At 63.8% G+C, this 1,148-nt stretch overlaps 1 protein-coding gene across 1 annotated transcript in view; it reads left to right on the forward strand.

Annotated features, from left to right (window-relative positions):
* LOC104125991 (creatine kinase U-type, mitochondrial-like) overlaps window positions 1-1,148 on the forward strand; it is a 9,055-nt gene that overhangs the window by 994 nt on the left and 6,913 nt on the right. The gene's annotated exons all lie outside the window — the stretch shown is intronic.

Genomic DNA, 1,148 nt, shown 5'->3' on the forward strand with positions numbered 1-1,148 from the left:
GAGGAGCGGGTTTCCTCCCCATCCTGGTGCTGGCAGGGGCTGCGCACAGTGAAGGAGCGGAGCGGGGAAGGAGGCAGCACGTTACCGCTCCAAACACATGCGGCTGCTGCGATCCCTGCACCAAACACCACGCAGTTGGAGAGCGGCGCGGCGCTGCATTGCAGGCTGAGAGCCCGGCTCGGGCAGAAAGCTGTGTGCTGAGAGCCAGCGCTGGGGGCTCGGGCAGGCTGGGTCGGGCTGCAGAAACAAGGGGACAGAAATGGAGCGAGTGCGAAGCACAGTGACGGCGGGATGTCGCTGTTTGTTCACTGCCCGGGAGAGTTGTGTCCTCAAGCTTTTTGCACAGCTGCAGGGCCAGGGACACCAGCTCTTCGCTGCGTGGGGGCGGAGAGGGAAAAACGCTGGGACCCGTGAGAACTGCTGGCTGGCATGAGAAGGGCAGGGGCTCTGCCCGTGTCCTGCGCCTGCGGGCAAGGGTACCAGGGCCCAGGGAGAGCTGGCCTGTCCCCGATAACCCTGAACACACAAGTGTCCTCCTGCGCACACAGAACACTGGCTCTGTCCCTGGGGTGGCTAGTAGCCAGGGCGAAGCTGGCTGTGCTGCAAAGGCGTTGCTGTGGCAGGATCGGTGGCTGGGGAAAAATGGCAGGACAGAATGTGGGCGCTGGAAACAAGGACGGGGCTGGGGGAACAGCCAGGCACCATCTGTGGGAAGGAGGGGGCTGAGGTGAGCCTGAGGAGGGCATGAAATCAAGGTGGTGGATGTGGCCGAGAAGCTCTAAAATGAGCTTCCTGGGAGGGTCTGTTCGGCTGGGAACAGTTTTGTGACGGTGCTGACGTTTGAAAAGAGCCTGGACGGAGCCCCATGGGTGAGCTGCAGCATCCCACACTGCGGGGGCGAGTCAGCCCGCCTGGGGATTTTGCTCCTCTAGTCTTGAAGTTAAATAACAAGAGACATCGGCAGCAGCCTTGAGGGGGCTGAGCAGCGCTCCGCGGCCACTCGTCAGAGGTGCTGCGGCGCAATGGCTGCACTGGGGGGCATGGGCAACCCCCCGAGAGGCGACGTGGGCACGGGTGTGCCCGCTGCCAGGCAAGGCCCCACACAAGGCGCGGTGCCACGTTTGGATGGGGACACCGGGGCTGCCTGC

The sequence above is a fragment of the Egretta garzetta genome, unplaced genomic scaffold (genome assembly GCF_000687185.1).
Source record: "Egretta garzetta isolate BGI_Z169 unplaced genomic scaffold, ASM68718v1 scaffold975, whole genome shotgun sequence".
In the NCBI taxonomy this organism is placed as follows: Eukaryota; Metazoa; Chordata; class Aves; order Pelecaniformes; family Ardeidae; genus Egretta; species Egretta garzetta.